At 48.5% G+C, this 23,410-nt stretch overlaps 1 protein-coding gene across 1 annotated transcript in view; it reads right to left on the bottom strand.

Annotated features, from left to right (window-relative positions):
• Positions 1-23,410, bottom strand: part of LOC128143461 (collagen alpha-1(VII) chain-like) — a 133,465-nt gene that overhangs the window by 104,617 nt on the left and 5,438 nt on the right. The gene's annotated exons all lie outside the window — the stretch shown is intronic.

The raw sequence follows: 23,410 nt of genomic DNA, 5'->3' as shown, positions 1-23,410 counted from the left end.
GGAAAAGATGAGCTTGACGACTTCATCCAGCCTAGCTCTTTTCCAGGGCTGGATTGTTCCTTCCAGTCCACAACACGCAACCTCAAAAAATCACATTTCATTATAGCTCGGGTCCCTTTTGGAAAACAAGGCTGAGTTCCTGTGCACAGCCTGGAATAACCCCACCTAAATGAATCCCCAAACAAGCAAGATGAAGGTCAAGTGCCTGGAACAGCCTGGTACGCGTCTAGACTGGAGGGGCACCTGGGCTGTGGTCACCTTGCCCATCACGGAGCTACACTCGTCTCTGAGACCCTCAGGACTTAAGACCCCCTAATGTGCTTTCTGTTTCTTACTTTCCCTCTCTCTTCTCCTAATTTCTGGGTTTACTTGCATGTAATCAAGCTCTCTGCCGTCCAGCAGTTAACCTGTGCTGTGTCCTTCCTTCGTAACTCCTGTCAAAACCTCTGTACAGTGCTGCCATTAGTTGCTGTGGAGATGGCTTCAAAGCAGAAACACAAAATCAAACCAAACCAAACCCAAACAAGCAAATACAGGCTTTTTGACAACAGGAGTAAACAAGCTTCTAGAAAATCAAGTAATGGAGGAGAAGTGCAGAGCTGAGAGCCGAGAAACTAGGTTTTACCCCCAACTCTTTCGCAAGAGTTATGTTATGAGCTTTGGCAAGATCACGCCATCGCCCCTCAGCTCCCAGCACCCTTCTTGCAATGTCAACATGGCAGCATCCCCTTTTTCCTTCCCATTTAATCCTCAGCTCCGTAGGGCAGGATCTGTGCTGGACCACAGCAGACCCTTCATGGAGCAGGAAGGCAGCAAAACCTTTGGGTTTCTGAGCTCTGTGTTAATATTATTAAAACTTATGTCCTTCTAGAAATGTTCCTGCAGAGACCCTTATCTCAATGTTTTATTCAAAAAGTGCCTCCTTCCATCCTCTCTTCTCCTCTTCCCCCCATCATTCACACCTCTACACTTCCTCCTGCCCAAAACACAAAGTGAAGGATAATTTAGCTTGTAAATACAACGCACTGTTCTGAGAATTTCCAGAAACGCAATACAACGTGTACTGAGATAGCTAATGTAGATCCTTCGAGAGCACAAGTCTGTCACAACACCTGGCACTGAAGCCTGTCCTAACGGTCTTACTGGTCTATATGGGGAAGGCTCCCCAGTTTCTGCGAACGGCACTGTGACCAGCTCACCCAATCCTGCCCCAAAAATACCAGCTGCCACATTGAGACAGAAGAACCTCCAAAATGCTGATTTTCCTAAGTACCTCACGGATCCCTGGTGCTGTACCTGGGGCAAAGGAACCTGCATGTGTTAGCACGTCCACTGCCACGTGTCACCCCATGGGGTCCTGCCTGGCGTTGAGGTCCTCTAGCACACACACCATCCCTGGAGACCATCAGTGCTCAGGGCCCTCGTTGCCTTTGGCAGTCACCAATCCATCCCATCTAATCAAGAGAAGTTAGGCAGTAAATTAACAGGCTCCGAACTCATTGCCTTCAGAACAGGTTTGTAAGTAGCTGCTACCTTCAGACATGAGGCTTGATGTTGGACTCAAGCTAAATCATACCTCCTGCCTTTCCAAATGTGACATTTTATCCTCTCTCACCTCATCCTCTCCATTCCTGCCCTAAATTAAGGATAAAATTTCCTTGCTGCTTGACCTCTCGGGATAGACTGAGCCCGAAATGCATAGGAAAAAATCATTCAGGAAAAGCGTAAATGCTAACAGAAATCTCCATTCCTCTTTGTAATTCCAGGGAAACACCAGTTTATTCTTAAAGAATAAGAGTCCCTCTAAGATGCATGTGTGATATGACAAGGCATGTGCTAACATCATCCCACAGCAGTCTACTCCAGAGCATTGGCTTCCTTGCACCGCTGACCCATGGGACAGGGGACAGTGATACCTTGAGAGGATATGGATCCAGAAAGGGACAAAGGACAGAAAAAACCCCATCTCTGAATCTTCAGCATTTGTTGCCCAAATTCACATATATGCAGGAAAAAAAAAAAGGCCTAAGCAACAAAAAAATAAGTCTGGGCTTCTGTAGTCACTTTGGGCAGCTAAGCCAAAGCACGTTTTTGCAGATAAAAATTTAACACGTGATTCTTCTGGTTTTTTTCCCAGCTCTGATATTGTTTAATGCTTCAGCACAGAACGAATACAGTAAAGAATGCATATTAACATAGCAATAGGAAAATAGTCATATAAGGAATAAATCCTAGAAGACTCTGCAGAGGCAAAAAAAAAGCACAGTGAGCCCCAGGCCCTCAGTGAGTAAATGTTAACATTCACAAAACGCAAAGACCCTGCGGGTGTAGAAAGGCTCCAGCTCAGAACAGTCACACCTTGAATTCACATTGCAAAGGTGAGGAAAAGGATTCAAAAGGGTTTCATAATCTGGATGCCACAAACTAAACACATTTCCTGGCAGACATGAATTCATATATGCACATGTGCATGCATGTTGAACTTGTACATGTTCAGTTTTTGAACATATTGAATATCTCTAATTTTTATTACATATATTTTTAAATTTTTAGTTAAAACTGTGCTCTGCCTTCTAGCAGTGAGCTGCAAATGCTCACTCGGGGTGAAACCCCACCCGGCTCCTGCTGCTGGGTTGCCAGCGTTGGTCCTTGATGGATGACTGCAGCACATCCAGATTACAAATGATCCCAAATTCAAGGGCACTATTCTCTGACTTTGAAAGGAAAATCAGTTGTTTTCTCTCTTGTTTTTCCCCTCCCTGATTCCTTCAAAAATCACACTGCATTTAAGGATTCACCTGGGTATGAAATACCAGCCCTAGGTGAGAAAAGTCAGTGTGGGACACGTATATCAGGGTGAAGAGCTGCTCTGCAGCTTCCAGACACTCGTTCCAACACCTCCCTCCATCCACAGCCCACCTGCAGGCCAAGATCACACCTGGGCTTGCTCCTTCCATGTGTTCCATCTTTCAGGATATGATATTTTGGGTAACAAGGCTGATGGAGGACTGCCATTTGCTCTACCATCGTTGTCCAGCTTAGGGCAGTTCAGCTGACTTAGAGCCACCAGCTCACTTTTAGGTGCCATCACGATGCTCTTTATATACATTACATATTAGCAAACTTCAATCCAGCAAGTTTTAGCTGATCTTTGCAGACACTGGCTCCCATCAGCCCCTGTCAAAGACCTCCTAAACCGCTACAGAGATCTTTAGAGAAACCTGGTAGGGGCAGGAAAACGACCCCATAAACTTCAGGGTTTTGCAAGGAATCCCAGCAATTTCCTTGATCTTTTACTGCCCCCGGTAAATAATTTATAGGGGCAACTTCTGCGGGTTTTACAGTTCCTTGAACAAATTGCCTCCAAACCCCATAAAGCTGATGGACCAGGTTCTCCCTTTACCTCACCTGGATCAGATGACAAAGCTATGTGAAGCTTGGCAAGACGCAAGAGGGTAAGAGAGGAAAAAAAGCAGGTCTTACATACTTGCAGTTGTGCCAGAGGCTGGGCTGTTCCCCTCCCTTTATTCTTCCTGTGTATATGTTTGCAATAAACTCTTCTTCCTTTTTTTTCCCAACAAATTCGGGGATAAATAAATAACGCCTGTCAGCAAGGTCTGTCTAAAAGGGATGAGACCCAGTGGATTTGCAGTCTCATCTGGCTGGTGCCTGCATCCCATCTGCCTGTGGCTCCAGCTGGATCTCACGCATCCCTTGCCCCAGGATCAGCCATGCCAGATGCTGCTAACTCCATCCACCAAATATCTATCCCTGTTGCACATAGACACAAAAACTACATTACAGAGCTGTGTCTGGGCACGCATACATAGCTTTCCCAGGGGATCTGTGCGGATCCACGTCCCAACACCCACCACTGTGCCATAGCACATGTCACACAAGCAGACAGACCCTCTGCCTCATGACCTCGCGAAATCTTGACAGTTGGAGCCAAACCTGACAGAGGGAAGCAGGTCTCAAATGTTTTCGTACAAGTCTCCTGAAAACAGCCAGCTGGACAGAGGAAGGATATGCTATTTGCTGTTCCCTCTGAAAGACTGCAGGCTGAGCATAACCTTATATTAGCCAGCAGAGAACACAGAGGGGCACCTCCTTACAAATGCTCCAGCTGAAGCCAAGGCTTCAGCTACATCTCACCTTACTAGACATCACTGGACCCAGCCCAACACCCGCCTCAGGGCTCCTGTTCATGGAGCACTGCCAGGCACATCCCAAAATCCTATGGAGAGAGATCCCAGCAGACCCACCAAGAAATCACGCTGAGATGTGTAATTGAAATACAGAGATTGGCCTGAATGGAGAATTAATGGGAACTTCAGGATGTGGAAGCACCAGAGAGACTGGCAGGAGAAGGGTATGGAGATGGTCCAGATGTTGATGGCACCAGCATTAACAGGTCACCGAGATCCCAGCACATCTACATATAATTTTGCATGATATTTGGATGGGGAAAAACAAGGCACAAACTGCACCGACTAAGGCAAAGGACAGATTCAAACCATTGAATTTTGGTGGCAAGATGAAAAATAAAACTAAGGGCTTGAGGATTAAGACACCAGCAAGGGGGCAAAGGATGGAGTGAATCCTAATGGCTCACAGAGGTGGAGAGCAAAGGTCACAACCACAGCCAGCTCCTAAAAGGTACCAACAGCTCATGCAAAAAAACCTCAGGAGACAGGATGAAGATGCAATAGCTGGTGCCAATTAGAGGGTCTGTCCATTTTGCAAGCAAATGTGTTCATAATTCACTACCAGGGAAATGCCAGTTCTCTCCTTTGGCTTTGAAATGTTCACATGGAAAAGCCTCGTCGGGGCATTTCTGCAGCCCCTCTCCCGTGATTAGGCACCATGTGCTGCAGGGGAGTTAAAGACATTTTCAAACCTCAAGGAGAATGGTAGATTTGGATGGGAGGAAAAATCTGGTTAAACACGGGTTGTTCCTTGCTTGACAGAAATAAGCCTCAGGGGGTCAAAAGTTTACAGTTTCGTTTTTAATGGAGTTAATAGATTTTTATGGTAATTGATTTCTCTCTAAATCCCTTGAATACAGATTTTAAGCTGTTTTTGTAAAGAAATATGAATGCATTGACTTGTTGTCCATCTCTAGGACATGTTTGTACCTACACCTTCACTAGCCCTCCTGGAATGACAGAGTGATGCAGGCTGGATCCAAGAACCTACTTCATTTCAGCTAAGAGAGGGACACAGGCATGAAAACGGCCCCAAAGCGGTGTGAATACCCACACGAAGGGAATGGCATGAAATGGGTGGACGTGGTCCTTCCCAGCTCACACCAGCTGAAGGACCTGAGTGTGTTCATACGGAGTTAGTGCTCCTGATCCACACAGTTAATCCTGAACACTTTGGACTACGTTAGTATAATCCTAGTTTAACCTGAGAGGTGTCCAAGGGGCTTTCAAAAAGACTAAGGAGAGCATTTTGCATAGCCCCCATGGTTTCCCTCCCCATATCCTCTATTGCCACAACATCTGGGCAATGCCCTGGAAAAGGACACCACTTTGCCCAGGGCTGGTAGGTCACACAGAAGTGGGGAAGGAAGCCGAGCTCCCCAAAGAGCCACGGTGGGGCCCTGGCATTCAGTCATCATGCAGATTTGGTGAAGAAGGTGCAATGGTCCCTGCACGGCAAAGATGACCACAAACACCTTCTAGGCTTCTGGTTGTGGTTCTCTCCATGAGGGGCTAAATGAGGTTTTGCCCACATGACAACCATCCCCTTGATGCCCCAGGTGGCTGCATTTGGCCGCATGTGCTTTTTAGACCAAAGCTTGAATCCTGATCCAGCACCAACCTGGGTCGCGGTGTGCCCAAGATGAACACCCCAGAAAGAAGCCAGAAGAGCCAGGAGGAAGCTAGAGGAGCACGGGTTAGGGTGTCCCTCATGAGGGTGCACACACGGCAGAAGCCGTTGGTGGTGGTGCGGTGACGGTGTTGGAGGCAAGGGGTGACAGCTCTGATGGCCAACGGACCTCCTTGGAAGCCCAATAAACACCGCGTCCTCAAAGCTGCAGCTCCCCTCTACTTCTGAAGATGCATCGAGGAGGACCTCCCTCTCAGCTCCAGGCAATTCTGCCATGAAACAGGAGGATTTTAAAGCAAGGAAACCTTTTCCAAGGAGCGTTTTTACCCACACGCTGCAGCATGGAGCCCCTTTAAACAGCAGCATCAGCAATCACGAGAAACTGCTGCTCCTTGCAGAATGGGTAAATGGCTCCCCTCCCTCTCTCGGAGCAAGAGCTTTGAGAAAGTGTTTTGTTGGGTCTTTTTTTTTTTTAATAAATACCATTGATTTCCTGATTTAAAGGGGTTGCACTGCGTAGTAATGTTTAACAGAGATGATGGGGAGAGAAGGGGGGGGTAAATCTTGTGAGGCTGCTCAATAAAAGAAGATGAAGTGAGAGCTGGAGGAAGCTTATTTTCCGCTTCGCCACCCAGCTGAACGTGCCTGGTTTGTTCAAAGGCAGTGACCCACAAGGGCTGCTGGCCTCCCAGTCCCACCAACTCAAGGTTTAGACCCCAGAGCTGTTGTTTCCCTAGGAATCGTGGTGGGGAGATGGGGGCCATGTATAAAAGCAGCTGGATTAACATCTCAATAGGTCTTCTGAGAGCGTGGCAAGGGTTAGCCATGACTCTCCTCTGGGGTGGGAGATGAGACTTGGGGAGGTTTCTGCCCCATCCTCTCCCCATCCATCAGGCTCCAGCACAGCTCCAATATCCTCCTGCACAACTCCTGCAGTTGTTCACATTGGGGTCACACAGCATGGAACAAAGCACAGGTTAGGATTTGCTCAGATGTGATAGAAACAGCCGGTTAAGGGCAAAACTTCATGGAGAAGAGACCTTGGATTTTTGGCTATTTCCTACTGGGGAGAAGGCAGCAAGGCCGATGAAAAGTTGACAAGTAGCTGGAGATAACTGGCAGGTGACAGCTCTTCCCCTGGTATGGGACAACTTGCAGAGTCATGTCCAACTGGGGCTGATTTTGCCATCTTCCACCTCCTGCAGAAATTATCCAAGAGGCATCCGGGAGCATTGGATGGAGCATTTCAGCTTAGAAGCACCAAGGAGAAAAGCAGAAAAATACCTTATGAGTCCTGGAAATGAAAGCTAGACCCTCCTCTCCTTTCCTCCACACCATGGTGACTCCCCACACATCAGGTTTTCATGTTAGCAATAGTAAAAATACCTTCTTAGCTAAACTTAGAAACCTTTCCAAGCAGAAAGTTACAGTCGGATGGTGGTTGTAAAGATTGTCTCCAGCCAGCCTCTTTCTTCCTCTCCAAGAGACCCAGTTTGGGGGGGGGGGGGGGAATTCCTGTTTTTGCTTGTGTAGCTGTTGCAAACAGCAAAGGAGGGTTCGCTGCCCACCCCTAATCTCTCCTTCTTGCAAGAAATGCCAAGAGCGCAGTGAAGGTTTGGGGTGGATAACTCTGAAGGAGAGTTTTGCTGGAGGTGACTCCTCATTGGAGGTCTACATGAAACAAATGGCCCTACTTCAACCCCAGCGGCTTCCCCACTGGGCTTCTGATCTTAATACAGCCTTTGATAACATCACCTGGGCATGCACCAGCTGAGAAGCATCACAATGTGAATCCTACTTAAAAAATGAATAATACACTTGAAAGGGAAAAAGCTAAAAGAGACGCAAGTAATAATGGGCAAACAGTCATTGGGTACATTCCCAGAAACTGGGAACACCTGGAAACCAACTTCTTTCTGCCACCTCTGTCCAGTTTAATGCTCAGCTTTGAAAACAGCCACCCTGCTTCTGGCTGCGAGGCAAGGGGGGATCCCTCACCACGCGTGGCACGGGGACATGAGCTGCCCACCGAACAGCTATCACAGTTTTAAGGATATCTGCAGTTTCTTCACCCTACTGCCACCTGGAGCATTCACCAGACGATGCTGGTTAATCTGTTTTCCCATAACGGAGGTGAAAGGTCTGCCCCATGGGATTATGTATTGGCAGAGTCAAAGGCAATATTTCCAGGTGGGCAGGCAGATGTTACAGACAAGGAGATCAATAGATGGGGGGGGGGGGGGTGGGGTGGAAAAAAAGGGTTAGAAGTCAATTGATCAACTGATTGACTGCTTGGCTGGCAGCCAGGTCTGCATTTCTCAGGTTACTCACACTCAGGCTGGATCTTTTCCAGGAGGTTATTCACATTGCAAAGTGCTCCTTAGCATGACTGAGGGGACCGGGAGCCGGGACAAAGAAAACAAAGATCCCAGCCTGAGGTCCCGCATCCCCTGGGAGCCTCTTGGTTTTGTGGCAGGATAAATTCTCCCAGCAGATTCTTGTTGCCTCTAGGCCGATGACATTTCACTGCCTCCAGCCCATTCGATTCGCTTTGCTCTTGCCAGAACAAGGACCGTGGCTGAGCACGGCAGGAGCAAGCAAGGGAGAAGGGCTTGTGCATGGGACTTGCACGTCCCCATCTCCTGCTCAGGACCCTCTGTGGGCAGCCTGACCCTGCCAATCTACTCCTCCAACCCCACGCAACCCCACAGAGACCCCCCCCAGGACCTACAGCCTAAGTCTATGCCTCCTGCCCTGGTCAGGAGTCAACCTCAGTGCCGTACCAGAAGCGCACGATAAAAGATTTCCCCTAGGGTCTATGCTTGTACAAAGCCTCCTGTGATGAGGATGGGCCCTGAATCTCCCCTGGAGCCTCTTGACAGGATCATGATGCAAATACCAGCTGCCCTCTTGTGTTGACAGTCCCCGCTGAAAGGGATGGAGCCACCATAATTCTCCGCTTCAGTTTCTATTAAGCAAGTGAAACCCTTCCCAAATGCACCTTCCCATATTTCCCTGGCATTTTCATGCTACTGAGATGGTGCAACTAGATAGGCAACTTGATCTGGACTGGTTTTGTCTCCCAGGGCTCATGTGCAGCACTGGCTGAGTTGCTGGAGCACTGAAGCAAGTGTGTTGTGACAGACAGACATCTCCCTAAACAGACAGCACTGGCATAATTTGCCATTTTTACTATATGCCATTTTTTTTTTTACCTCTCTACAAACTTGCCATTTGGTGCAATCATATTTTATACCCACCATAAACTGGTGTTAATGATTAAGAAAGAGAGAACTGGCTCCCCATATCCACCTAGAGAGGTTAGGCTTTTATGGACCGACTGTACAAACAAAATCAGTTGATGAGGTGCTGAGGGGTACGCTGATGGGCAAGTTGTAAAAACAGGAGGGATCAGGCCATGGCAGCAGTGAAACCTTCCCAGAAAACACTTACCCGTGGCACAAGGTAACAACTTGGCCCCTGCCACCAGGCTGTCTGGGTGACTCTGGCCAACTCGCACCACTCACTCCTCTGGGGCACTGCAGGATGCTCCCACCGAAGCCCCCGTGGATGCAGCTAAACCCATTTTGGACATTTCTCTCTGTTCCTCACACTCACCCAGAAGTTGCTACTGCGTCTGTGCTCCCTCAAGACACAGGGGAAAGAGGATTTATGGACAGAGAATTGGAGAGGCTGTCCCAGAGGCACCCACTCCCCAGCCAGGGCAAGAGCATCTTCCCCCAGGCAGGGCAAGAGCACCCAGTCCCCGAGCTGGAGCCCTCAGCAGCCAACCCACAGGGTCCGTGGGAGGATTTGAACCCAAATCTCCCACTTTTTCACGAATTCCTTTATTGTCTGCCTTCCACTCGAAGGTAAGGCCCGAGATGAACACATCACCCACCTTTCACCACCACCTCCCAGGCGCTGCAGCAAGCTCAAAACATCACTCATCCCAGCAAACAGTCACGCTCTGCAGCTACACTCATCCATCCTTCCCCCGCTCCCCTGACGGGTTTTCTGTTTACACAGACCTGCGCTGCCTGGTCCCTGCCACCTACGAAATGGTTCCTCCAGGGGAAGTCCTTTTCCAAAGCCCAGACCTGAAAGGTCCCCAAATTATATCTTTGCTCTGGTTCCCTCCGGCGGTGGTTGCAGGTCTGCTCCCCACCGTGGCTGCAAAGCCTTGGGTGGTGATGGGGTGACCTTTCCTATAAGCAAGGGGACGTCATGCCTGCATCGTTGCCTGGGGCAGGGGTCCAGGCAGCCAGACAAGGGAGTCAGAGATGTCCTTGCTGTACTTCTCCTCCTTCTCTTGTCCACCATCTGGAATGAGCAGGGTCAGAGGAACAAATCTGTCCGGGAGGCACTACTTGGGACAGGAAGATCTGAGAACAGCTGAAACATGAGACAAGCTGTGCTTGGGAAAGGTAGGTGGAAAAAGCAGACAAGCTTTCATGCACATAAATCCTCCCTCAGTCGTGAGCCTCAGTACACCAACATTTAAGACCAAGGAGAGCTGACCGAGCCGCTCCAGTGAGAACCCCCTGAGCAGCTGCCATTCAAACAGCCTCTGGAGAGGAAATCTCACCCCAAAAATTCCCAGTCCTGCCCTGTATAAGCATCACACCCTCAGCCAGACTAAGGACAGTGCCAGGACCTGCAAGTGAAGACGTGTCCCCATATTCATGTGCCAACCCTTGAAACACAACCTCAAGCACCTCCTGGCCCAACACATCTCCTCATGCACAACCTGGCCTAATGCTGCTTGGGGCACCGGCAAAGAGATGTCTGCAGAAGGGGCCACGTTGCAGAAGCCCAAACAGCATCATCCGTCCCCTTTCTTCTCCTCCTGACGCATGCAATAACGCGCTGCGCAGAGTAATTTCTGCAGACTCTATCCTACAGACCAACCTCTTTGTTAGAGCCACAAAGATTTTTCAGACACCCCATGAATCATCTGCCTGGTGGCTAATTTTCATCTCTCCCCGGAAGAAAGGCATTTTCTGTAATTCTTGATTGCAAGCAGAAATTACATTATTTTGGGCCTACGATGGATAGCAGCCAAACAAAATTGTTAATCACCGCTGTTCCCTGCGAGACATCGTTTCAGCATCTACAGGGGGAGGCGGGAATGGGCGGACTGATGCTGAAGGATCTCAGTCACTGTAACCGCTGGTGCTACTAAGGCAGGAGAACCTGGGTTGTGTGACTTGTTGCTGGGTCGGCAAGACTCCCAACTCAGAGCTGCATGCACGTGGTTTGCAGCCGAGTGGTCACTGCATTCATTGCAATGCTACAAACTTTGCAGACCCAGTCTGGCTCAGCTGTAGGAAAGCAGAATCCCACCCTGAAATATGTAACTTCTCCCCTTGAAATCATCCGACTTCCCCAGCCAGGAATGGCCCCAGACCAACCCTTTCTGCTGCTTCTCCCATAACCCACCGAAATATTCATTTTGTCTGGAGTTATAACCAGTCCCGGGGGGGGGTCTGCTCTGTTGTTGTTATAGCTTTGATCCAGGACTTGCTTTCAGCACTTGCTATTTTACCAGCATCCACTTCGCACAATCCAACTGAACAAGATTAGAAGAAAAATAGAGCTCCTTATTCCACTGGTGAGAAGTTTACTGGGGCCAGATTCTGCCCGTTGCAATGCTTGGACCTCCTGGGTGCATTAAAAGAGGCAATAGGAACTCGCCTCCTCCCAGAAAGCCTCAAAAAAACCCCCAAAACAGCCCACCATGTGCTGCACACGACAGCACTTCTTCACAACCTCTCCCTGCCTGGGAGACCAGCTGATGCCCCTGAGCCACCTCCTATCATGGGAAGTGCAAAATCACCCCAAAATTCAGATTTCAGACAGGTTTGGGGCATCTCAGGCACTTCCGAGACAGCGGCAAGGGGTTCGCTTGTGCAATGCATTGGGAAGCCGGGAGGCAATTTGCAGCCCCGGGGGCTGCCACCTCCTCATCCTCCCCATCGCCCCCGGCCCACTCTCACATCTTTCACACGCCGCGGTTCATTTAACTGCAACCCGAGAATGGGGAAAGCGGGGAAAAAACACAACAGAACATAGAAAACCCGATACCTGGACAGATGGACAGCTAGTTACAGGAGGCCGGTGCTGCTTACCTGGGCAAAGCTGCCGCGTGTTGGCTTCTCCGCGCAGGCGAGAGGGTCCGACAACCCCAGAAACGGGCGTCCGCGTTGGCCGGGCTGCTGTGAAACTCCCTGCACGCTTGGAAGAAGTTATGAGGCAGGAGGAGGGGCCACTCCGGGCATCCCCCCCTTCTCCACCTCCGAATCCTTCTCTGCGGGCCAGCAGCTGGGACCGAGGCGGCGGAGGGGAGGCTGGGACAGGGGATGCCACCCCACACGCTTTCGGGAGGAATGCGGGAGTGAAGGGGGGGGGAGAAAGGGAGAGGAGGGAAAAAAAAAAATCTTTACCTCGTGGGCACAAAATAATAATAAAATAACTGGGATGTTTGCAAAGGAAGGGGCCGGCTTGGGGAAAGGGTTGGGAGGGGGAGAGAAAGTCTCTGTTTCCAGGGGGCCAAAGGGTCCAGGTTGGTTATCAGCACCTGGAGAGGATGGGAAACACCAGAAGTGGGGCACAAAACTAATTTATGGTTCAAACACAGGGGTCTGACAGCGCTGCGTGGGTGCTGGAGGGGTATGGAGGGGCATGAGTCAAGACATCGCAAATGAAATCGTGATTGCACTTTATTTGTCTCATCTCACAACAGCAGAGAGCTTTCTAAGAGATGGTCTCTTAGATGGAGGATGTTAGCAGTGATATGAAGAGGCAGCAAGAAACTGAGGCGCGGGGGGTGAGGGGAATGCAGGTGTCTTCAGTGTCCAGTCCCCGGGTTCAAACATCTGGGAAATGACCCCAAAAAGGACACAAGGGCCACACTTGCCTTCTTGGCATGGGGACGGTGGGGTGACTGCAAAGCTCTGGGTGAGATGGACAGACTCTTTTTGCAGGGCTGGGAATGGGTGAGACACTGGAGGATGAGGCTCCCCGCTACTGGGAGGGAGATCAGCCCCAAACAGGGTAGCAGGAGCACATCTGACATCTCACCCTTACGGGAGCAGAGGGACCCCCAGCTCCAACCACCTCCTGCACCCATCAAAGCCCGAGGAGCTGCACCTCACAGCAGCCCAGCAGCAGGGTGAGATCCCCCTCCAGACACCCCGAGAGCTTGTACCTCACAAATAGAGGAGACTTGAGCTCAGAAAAAACTCAGAGGAAGAACCAGGGACCCCACATTCCAAACAACAAGGAGTTTTGCTGCTCAACGTAGGGGATCACCTGGGGCTCCTTCCCATACCACCGGTTATTTTGCAGAGCATGGGGTCCTGGGAACTCCAGACCTGATGAAGACCAGGTCTCACCCTGGTAGGTCCTATCTATCCCTGCAGCTAGCGATCCTCTGGCCAAGAGATAAACAGGCCAAAAAGGTCAAAAACAGAAAGGAAGAGTGAAAGACAGGAACAGAAACACACTGGCTTGAGATGCAAAATGCGGGGGAATCCCAGCCCCATCCTGACCCTGAAGGTCCGAGTGAAGCCAAAGGGGATGGGGGGGCGAACAGGAGGTACAAAGTGCCCTCAAGGCTCCACATTTTACTGCTTATGGGACTATTGCAGCCCCATTAATAAATAAGAGGAGTCTCAAATGGCTGCTAAAAGACATTCAAATTATTAATCAGCCCCTGCTTCCAGGTGTTTAGGCACAGGTTTAAAAGTAAGGATAGGTGCAGTGCAGCTCTTCCCATTCCTCCGCACCAGCTTGAACCCGCAGGGAAAACACTTAGGCTGATGTTTTCCCACTCCAGCAAAACATCCCAGGAATTAACTGCTTCATGTCCATATATGCTTACAATTTTTTTCCTCGCGCTCAGACCATTCCTGCCTGAAAACACTACCCAAAGCTCTCCAGGATTACACCGCAGTTTTAAGCAGTAGGATTGCCTGCAGATCACAGACTTCAGAAGAGCACTCCATAAGGCTCAGGCTTAACAATTGAATCTAATTGAACCATATAAAACTCCTAAATCCCTGAATGCCTCGTTACAGGGCTGAATAGGCTTAATTGCAATTGTATCTGCATTCAGCAATTAAATCTATTCACAACCCCGTAGCGGGGCAATCGGGAGATGTTTGTGGCACGCTGCTCAAATGCATTTCCAGCATGAGCAGAGCTCCAATTGCCATTTGGAGGTACCCGAAGTGATGGCAGGCCACCAAGTTGTGGTTTTAATAGAGGTCCGTCGGGGTTTCTCCTGGGCATATTTGGCTTCTTGCTGTTCAGTAGAAATGCAAGGAGGAACCCAATGGGCTCTCTTGCCCTTCGTTGTCTCCAGGACACTGACAATAAGGCAGCGTGCAGCGTGATGCAGGTCAGTCTCATCTACAACCTGCAACAAGAGTCATGGTTCTGATGATTCAGGCTGTCCTACGTGTCCAGACCTCATGGTCAGCTTCTCCGTTTTCTAGTAAAGAGTGAACACATAGTGCAATGTCGTATTGCACCATTCACAGCAGATTCCTTTTCAATATGGAAAGTGTTGAGCTTTCCCTCAGTTATGGTTTTTTTCTCCTCAGACTCAGCCAATTTATTCTCTCAAAATCATGCATGTATGAAGTTTTTCAAACAGAGATATCCCCACACCAACTTGATCGGATAGACCTTGTTCCTTCAGGCAGCCAGAGACCTCCCAGCCTGTATAACCCACCAGGCTATGACAGCAGGGATCAAGGGGGATGACAACTAAGTGTCATATTTAAACTCATATTTAATTATGACACCTCTAAAGAGACCTAGTTAAGTGCTTTGGATATACAAGTCTGCACTCAACACAAGAGCAGAGCTGTAACACTCACGTGCCTTACCCTGGCTTTAATTAATGCGTTTGGTGTTCAAGCACGGCAAGGCTAAGGAAGGAAAGCAGCCCTGCGGAGAAGGACTTGGGGGTGCTGGTGGATGAAAAGCTGGACATGACCCAGCAACGTGCGCTCGCAGCCCAGAAAGCCAACCGTACCCTGGGCTGCACCAAAAGCAGCGTGACCAGCAGGTCGAGGGAGGGGATTCTGCCCCTCTGCTCCGCTCTGGTGAGACCCCCCCTGCAGTACTGCCTTCAGCTCTGGGGCCCCCAACATCAGAAGGCCTTGGACCTGTTGGAGCGAGTCCAGAGGAGGGCCACGAAGATGATCAGAGGGCTGGAGCACCTCTCCTATGAGGACAGGCTGAGAGAGTTGGGGTGGTTCAGCCTGGAGAAGAGAAGGCTCCAGGGAGACCTTATTGAAGGTTTTCAATATATAAAGGGGGCTTGTAATAAAGATGGGGACAGACTTTTTCATAGGGCCTGTTGTGATAGGACAAAGGGTAATGGTTTTAAACTAAGAGGGTAGATTCAGACTAGATATAAGGAAGAGATTTTTTATGATGAGGGTGGTTAAACCCTGGCCCAGGTTGCCCAGAGAGGTGGTCGATGCCCCATCCCTGGAAACATTCAAGGTCAGGTTGGACGGGGCTCTGAGCAACCTGATCTAGTTGAAGATGTCCCTGCTCATTGCAGGGGGTTTGGATACATGACCTTTAAATGTCCCCTCCAACCCAAACCGTTCAATGATTCTATGATAAACTTGTAACACCAGATTGATCTATGTGGTACATATAGGTGCTAGCTGAGGTGGCAGAACAGCTGAAATTTCCCATTCTCAAGCCTAATTTGCTTGGCACTAGCTCAGGGATCTCTGCAGGCACCTGCACCATGTCCACATTCAGCTCCTTTGTCCCAACCCACAAAGATGACCACCCTGAGCAACAAGAAGAAACCAAGGGTGTCCAGCATCTTCAGCTCAGTGTTGGGGCTGTTGAGATGAGGCTCATTTAGCCCATAACCTGTTTGTGTGATGGGCCACCTTTCCCCAAGGAACTGGTCTCAGGCCACATGGTATTTTCCTGTTAGGCTGTTGGGCAGTAGATGGGTGTGATGTGAACACCTGGAGCTGAACGGTGCTGTGTGTTGTTACCAAACCCTAGAGCCAAGCAGGTTCCATCAAAAGGATAAGGCAGGGGTGAAGAATGAAATTGGTTCTTTAATTGTCAAAAAAAAAGGGGGGGGGGGGGGAATATCAAACCCAGGCCAAATGAAAATCATAAAAATAAACTGCACTGAAGCATATTTGGTAGGTTTCCAAGAGAGGCTTCTCAGCTACTTGAGCAATCAGCAATATTTTAAAGCAATCAAGTGAGAGTAAGGGAAGGCAAACAAAGAGGATCATTCATGTGCAATCGTCACTTGCCTTAATGCCAACCTTTCTGGAGAGGAAAGACTTTCCATTTTCTAAAGTTCAGGCTTAATATTTAGCAAAATGTCTTGGCACCCACACATAATTCATCAGGTAAAAGCTGGGAAAGGTTCAGCAGTGTTTTCTGATCCCCAACCACCTCTGCCTTGAAAAACCTATAGAAAGGAAACCAGCCCTTGTTTTTCATGCCCTTGTCCTTCGTTAGCCTGAGGTCTAGAAAGCAGCGATGGGGCCAGTGCAGACACAGCAGTGCTTTCATGGGCCTGAGAGCCTGGACACAGTCCTCGGAGGCAAACAAGAGCTTGAATAAAGATGCTACTTGAGGTCTCGTTCAGACCAGTTGTGCCTTGAGGATTTACAGTTCCCAGATGGTTCTTATCACTCCCCTATCAAGATAAATGCTCTCATTTGATAAACCCAGCCCTAAAATCAATGGCATAGCTTTTCCTCTTGACCAAAATTAGCCTCCCAGTTGTTTTCCTTGCTGAGCTTTCCCACTTTGCTACCACCCCTTGCAGATCTCTCCCCTCTGTTCCTATCTGCCACTTTGCTCATCTTGCATGAAGGTCCTTAACAGCTTTGGCCTCTCCCTCCCCTTCTCTAACTGCTTTTCCCCAACTTCCTAGGGCAGCTCTACATCTCCAGAAAGGCCCACCATACTTTAACCTGATCCTGTGTCCATTGAACTCAGCAGAAATAGTTCCCCAGGACAAGGACACTGATGGCATATCATAGCTCCAAATGGGGACAAAACCAGTTGCAAACATTGGGACTCATCTCCACTGACTTGACCTGTTTGAGAGTCATGCACGCTGAGCCTGATTCAAATGAAAGCACACTGGCATCTAATGACACCTGAGATACCTTTAGCTATCTGGGACATTGACTTGGTCACTTCTTTCATGGTTCTTTGTACCTCTGCACAGCCAGACTTTTTAAGAAGCACCTGGACAGAAATAAACCTTTTCTTATTTCACTCTCAACTCCTCTCTCAAGAAGGACCAACGAAAGCTAGGCAAAGAGGGACATAGAAATGGAGAAAAGCTGACCTTGCAGAGAACAAGTCTGCTCCTTGTGGGATCACCTCCAAAGCATGAGGTTGCACTGAGACATGAGGCGACCCAGGACTTCTGCAAGAGAGGCACTTAATACCCTGTAGACACTCAATACCCTCAACGAAGCTGGCAGGAGGGTTACTGCCTTTTTGTAGTGACCATGCCGAGGGTAGCTACATGTCAGCTCCCATCCTCTTCCACCAGCACCTAGTAGAGCTGTCACCTTGAACCACTTCCAGCTGCTTTCACCACTCCTGTTTGTCCCCAGCCTCTCACAGGAGCTACGACATGAGTAAATTTTAACCGTTTTCAGTCGAAAACTGTCTGGGCAGCAAAAACCTATTATTTAAGCTTACTAGAAGTGATAATCTATCTCACTAACCAGCATAACACGGCCAGTAGAGGCAGATGTCCACAGCTGAGCAGATGTGGGTGCTGAAGATGGGACAACTCTACAGATCTTTGACAAATTATGATTATGGTGGCTTTCCTGAGCCCATGTACTTTTGGAAATGACCCAAGTTTTAACGCTAGAGCTTGCACCAAGGTTAAAAAGAAGAGAAGCCTAGGGAGCTGCCTGACCTCACTGCGACCACACAGTGACCTCATAGCGAGCTCACAGTGACCTCATCAGGAGATATACCTTGTTCCACAACCCCTTGCAGATTCTGAGAGCCACAGGCAGGGGCTCAAGGGCAGAAACCATGAGATGCTGTGGGAAGTGGTATAGGGGTTAGACTGACTTTCAGTGTGGGATGAAGAGGTTGCTGGGTGGAGAGGGTGGAAAGGACCAGCTCCTGTCCCTGGCCATCTCCTGCTGGGTCACAACAGCCACGGGTTTTGCAGCCAGTTTGGTGCCCGCTCCACTGGAACATAGCTCAGGGATGGAGGGAAAGCACTGGGAAACAGCAGAGCTCACCTTTACCCCCCTGCCCCGCCTCGGCTTGGGCAAACCATCTTCTTTTGCTGCACCTTGATTTCTCCAGGGGTGGAACAAAGATGATTTAACTTCCTTTGGATGCACACCAAGGTCTCTTGATGAAAAACATGGGGGTGAAACATGGAGCATTGCTTAGAGATAACAAAATACACACATACAGGTGTAAATAGGATTACATGAAGTGGGTCCTCCCGATCACTGCAGTTTTAACTGGCTCTCCCTGCAGACACGTTTCACCCTTTCATTTATTTATTACCATGCTAAGATTTTCTCATTTTGCAAAGAAAAATGCCAGTAGCAACATGAAAGATTGAACCAGTACCCACGGAGACAACAGCTGCCCCCCTTAAAGCAGTGATGTGGTTTTGGAGGAGAAGGGGATTGTTTCCATTCTTTGGAAAAGTAATTAAAGAATGAGAAGATATGACCAAACCTACTTCCCTGCACTGTCGGCAGCAATGAGCCGCATTTGATCTCCAGCATGAAACCAAGCGCAGCCACTCACCGCGGGATATCAGAGCAAGCGTGCACAGGCAGATTAGTTAAAGGAGGCAGAGGTTTGGTATGTGACACCGGTACTTATCAAAGCGTGACCCTCATTCTGTGCCCTGTACAAGATATATTGCAAACAACTTTAAATGTTCCCACTCTGTACTATTCATCAACTTTAAAAAAAAAAAAGAAAGAAAGAAAAAGAAAAGCCATGCAAACGATCTCCTTTTGACCATCAGTACATTTTAGGTTTTCTAAATTTAGAATGACATAAATCTCACAGGAAATGTGGTTTTTCTTTTTAAAAAACAGAAATAGCTGTTAGAGTACATCACCAGGGACCCTTAAACATGTGTGTTCAGTAAAATGAAGGCAAATCTATATCACACCATGCAGGACTGGAGGGCAAATCTCCTGGTAGCGCTGAACCAGTGGATAAATCACAGCATAGCATCCAGAGACACTGACTCCAGAAACAGGAGCAGCACATCTGCATCACATCTGCATCACTAATTGCCAGGTTGGGATGCGCTGCTGCCAGTCCCAGAACTAACTGGGGATACTGGTGCAGAGCTGCATTGCAATTCAGAGATATGGTCCAAGTAGGCATGGTGGGCAGGTGGCAAAAATACTCCCAGGGATGAAAAAATGACCTCATTTTGATAACTGAGCACAGAAGCAGACTGAGCTCCAAATTTCCAACCCAACAGTCATGCAGAAAACATGCAATGTTTTTTGGTCCAAGAGGTCCTGCCGGGCATCAGTCCTGTGCACAGTCCCAGTGGAGTCCTAGCAAAGATGGCCCCTATGGGAAGCAAAATGCCAAAAAAGAGAAGTTCAAGAGAATTTGTGCTCTTGAGACAGCTATGCATCGTGGTTGCAGAAACCATCGATGTTGCCAGATTGTGGCAGTGAGGTCTGGACTCATCCCATTTCAATGAGGAGTCCAGTTCAGGAGCCTAGTTGCTGCCAGGACTGCTCTTCAGTTTGGGTCACTCCATCATGGGAGCAGGACAAATCTGGGCAAAATTCTGCTGTTAAAGAAATATGTAACTTTGGCTGGAGAAAAAATCAGAAGAGTTGAAATATTTAAAGTTTTGTCCACGTGATATATTTCCATTTGCCATTTCATGCACATTTTTGAGTCCAGGACAGGGAAATCTATCATTCGTAGATGTTCCCATCCTGAAACCAACAGGATCCTAGTCCCTGAAAACATCCTTCAGCAGCACAGCAACACACAGAGAAGCTGTTAATACAGCACTATTTGCAAGTGGTACCTTTGCCCCTTGCTGTTGTACAAAGGTCTTCCTTGCAGAGTTAAGGAACTGAGGCTGATTACTTTCCCACTCAGGTTGGAGATTAAGACCATTTTCCCATCTCTTCTGAAAGCTGTTTTCTCAGACTGTTTTGCTCTATGAGCTCATTTTAGTCTGGCACACAGAGCCAGATAGTATTACGCTCCAGGAACGGATATGATTTGCAATTCAGTGCATTAGGGACCACAGTAATTGCAGAGCAGGGTGACCCTTTGCTTATAATTCAGCAGCAATTTTGCCCGTCCCGCTTTTGTAATAGAATAAAGTCACGTGCAGCCATTTATTTCAAGCCATTTGCAGTTAGTCAAAAACGTGTTCAAAATTTGCCTCTTCCCTTTTTACCATTTACTAAATAAAAGAGGAAATAAACCAAAGAAAAGCCTTCAAAGAACTCGACTGTGGTTAAGCCTGTAAGTACCTATAAGTTAAGCCTATAAGTACCAGCCAGACAATGAAGTGCAGAGACCCAGCCAAAAACTTCCCCTTGACTCTGCCCACATTTATGCAAGCACTGCAATATTATCTGCTTTAAATATACAGAAATGTTATGTATTTTAAGCCAAATAACATTAAATAGATACATGTTGCACAGATGGGGAGATTAAGGGCTTAGCTCCATGAGCAAATTACCGTGGTTTAACAAAACACAATGCACAAGCAGAGAGGACGCCTTTCAGTAAGAAAATGCTCCTAGGCCAGTATATATGCAAGGGGAAAAATGTTATTTTTTAGGCAGAGAGGAAGAGGTATGAGCTCATCTGCTTTAAATCACACTGGCCATGGGCAGTGCAGGATCACGCACACAGGAATACACACAATTATTTAGGCTCAGCTGATGCCCAACAACTTGTTAAGACACAGTGGGTTTGGTGCCTTTGCCTAAAACCAGGCATTTCGTGCCTTAAGAGGTGCCACGGGGCAGCTGAGACATGCACACGTCTTGTAGTTATGTCTCAGGAATTAGGGGAGGCCTCTGCCCTCCCGCAGAGGCTTTTGGAGGCCTGGAGAGATAATCCAGAACCTGAAAATACAGTAAATATTTACATGTTCAGGCCACTGAACCCATCCCCATGTCTGACCCCTGCGGCGCTGGGATCGCTGACAGCTAATCCTCCAGTCTGGCATGTCCTACGTCACCGCCATAGGATGGATCACAGGTGTCTGTTGTGTTGCTGTGGGCACTATTTCTCTTTAATTCATTAAAACAAAACCAGAGAAGCCCATGTTTCCAAAAAATCCTTACGATCGGCTGTTGAATCTTAATAACTTAATAAGCAGCGGCCACAAGGACCGTCCGTGGAGATGCCGCTGCTGTGACACGCGACAGCTCCTGCAGAAAGCAGCAAGGCACCAGTGGACCACTGTTGTCCCCACATGTGCAGAAGCAGTGTCCACAGTCTCTTTATCTAGCGGTATCCCACCCTGTTCCTTGGGAGGATTTAAAATTTTGAGCCATTTCACAATTTCCCCGCCTGCAAACTAGAGTTTTCCAGAAGAAATGCGTACGGAGCACAGCTTGAAACATTTCTGGTTTTCTTAAAAAAGAACATGATCCAACTAATTCTCATATCTGATAAAATACTTCAAACTTCAGTAATTTTAAAGCAAATAAATGAAAATGATCCTTTCAGAAAGCAGCCACACTGCACTCTCTCACTTTTCCCTTTGCAGCATCTAAACTCCTGAGCCTAATGCTCTGAGGTGTTGTTTTTAAAGAAGCATGATTTTAAAGATAACCTCATCATCTCTGGTGGCCTGAATTACAATTTTGGATATTTGGGAGCCGGTAAGAGACTCAGTTACAGGGCAGAGAAGGACGGCTTTTGCCCAGGGCACTGGGTATGCTGGGGGCCCCATTAGGCTCCATTAGCACAAGTCGCTCCAAGAGTCGGTGGGAGAGAAGACGGACACGCAGCTCATCTTCTGCATGGGGCCCTGTGAGCTTCGTCCTTGCTCTGACGGGCAATACAGCACAGCCAAAGGACTGATCAAATGTCACTGACCTGTAAAATCACCGTTTCGGTTGGGAAAGGAGCCCCAGAGGACCGACCGCCTTCTCCAAGGTGAACAGACCCAAATCTCCAAGCATCTCCTCATACATCATGCTCTCCAGCCCACGACCAGCTCAGTGGCCTCCACTGGACCCACCCCAGTATATCAATAACCTTCCTGTACTGGGGAGCCCCAAACTGGACATCGCATTCCAAATGCCATCTCACAAGTGCCAGACAGAGGGAAGGATCTCTTCCCTGGCCCTGCTGGCTTCCCTCTTACTAATGCAGCCCAAGATACCTTATTCGCTTCAAGGACACACTGCTAAGCACAGCATCCACCCGTCCTTGCTCATTCTGCAGGGTGTTTTTTTTAAGCTTTTTATGTGTATTTCTTGGAAAGGAGGCATGTGCTGGTGTGCTGTCTCTCAGCCCAGGGCTCCCCATTTACAGAGATCACATTTTACATCAGCTCCTTCCCCCTCGAGCAGCAGACGCTGCCTGCACTTGACAACCTTTCCATCCATACCTGTCCCACGCCAGCTTAAAATTACAACTTCAAAACTCAATTTGGACATGCAGGGAGAAACAGGGGAGCTCCTGGGCTTTTTTGTATTTAATGTTGCTCAGCAAGTCCATTTATCTTCCCTGTCAAACCACACATTTCAGCAGCACACAGCCCCTGCCATTCCTACACCCAAAAGGAAAATATTAAACACCTGAATACTCCAAGACCTTAGAGGCTCCTCTTGTTCTAGGATATACGTATGGAAGGGGTGGGAAGGGTCATGCATCTCACTGTCTTCACATATACCCTGGAGAAGAGCTGGGAAGTGACTCACCAAGAAGCCAGTCCCTGCAGGATGGGGAGGGCAGCTACATTTGCCTTCAAATTTGTGCAATGAACGCATACTCAACCCAGAACCCACGGCCTGGTGCATCCTGATTGCAAACAACACATGTTCAAGTTTCACCAGATGAGGGTACGGTCCCCACTGGAAGCATCTGAGCACACACATAACCCCCCGCCAGCAACATACACCAGGTTCAACTGCTCATGTCCCACTTTGCTCATCATCAACACCAAAAAGTCTACCATTCCTCTGCCACATTTCATGGTAATCCCTGCCCAGACCTCTGCTTTTGAGGGAGAGAGGGCTGGAGGCACCAGATGTTGGAAATCACAGCCAGCCCCGTCTCAGGGCAACACAAAACATCTTCCAGTCCACAGCAAAACCGCACAGCAAGGGAGGTGAGTCAAGATGACGGCTGAAAGCAGAACAAAACCCAGCAAAAATCTAAGGTTCAACATTTTAATATCTCACATCTTCCCCGTGCATTGTTTGGAGCACATGAACCAAATCAACCACTTCCAGCCTGTGCCAGGTCACAGCCTAGCTGAGATGTTTTCAACAGGCAGCAAACAAAACACAGCCTGTACATACTTTCTTCTCGT

The sequence above is a fragment of the Harpia harpyja genome, chromosome 6, assembly GCF_026419915.1.
Source record: "Harpia harpyja isolate bHarHar1 chromosome 6, bHarHar1 primary haplotype, whole genome shotgun sequence".
Taxonomy (NCBI): domain Eukaryota; kingdom Metazoa; phylum Chordata; class Aves; order Accipitriformes; family Accipitridae; genus Harpia; species Harpia harpyja.
The sequence above is the reverse complement of the archived record's forward strand: the minus strand, read 5'-3'. Positions and strand labels throughout refer to the sequence as shown.